Source organism: Camelina sativa, chromosome 6 (assembly GCF_000633955.1).
Source record: "Camelina sativa cultivar DH55 chromosome 6, Cs, whole genome shotgun sequence".
NCBI lineage: Eukaryota > Viridiplantae > Streptophyta > Magnoliopsida > Brassicales > Brassicaceae > Camelina > Camelina sativa.
Genome location: NC_025690.1, coordinates 24,277,530 through 24,278,369, shown reverse-complemented (window position 1 = coordinate 24,278,369; position 840 = coordinate 24,277,530).

Here is an 840-nt window from a genome sequence, read left to right as displayed (position 1 = left end):
AAAAAAAAAAAAAAAAAAAGGATTTGATAATCAATTAAAATCTCCCACAGGACTCCAACCCTAAATTTATATTACCATCAACACATAATCAATCAGGAATTCAACCATATATAAGTTAAAAGAAACCAATTGGGCTTTTTCTCAACTCAAGAAGCCCAATTTACTGGGAGAAAACTTACCAAAAAAAAAAAAAACGGACCATTGAAAAAAAACCTCTTCTATTTCAACTTTGATTTTGGTTAGAGTTCCATTTATTAGGTTTTACATGATTTTCAGTTTAAATTGGTATGATAGGGTTGTTAAATGGGGAAGAAACAAAATTTTCTATGAGCAAAACCTAATAAACGGAACTCAGCTAATGTACGTATTTGTACCATAAATCAATTTAAACCATATATTCTAGAAGATATCAACTTACATCATAATTCATAGAAATTAAACCCTGGCAATAATTGTAACTACAGTTTCAATTAATACGGTTGGGATTCATGCATCATGGGACATGTCAAGTTCATAATTCCAAGACTCATCATCGGGTAATAGTTGTCAAGTTTCTTGATCTTGAAATGTAGAATCTTTTTGTTTTTGATGACTCAGGGTATTGGTTCAGCTTCTCTGCAGTTATATATAGTACCTTACCGTTCTATGCACTTGTCACTCAGGTATGAAATTTTGCATCTCCTTATGTTGATATCAACTAGGCAAAGACGCAAACTCAGAACCCCACCTTCTTCTTTCGGTGAAAAGATGGGAAGTTCATGCAATATTCAACGATCAGACACAGCAACAACTTGTTGGATGGGCAAAAACGGCTAGAAAGGAAGTGAAGAAAGGTACAAC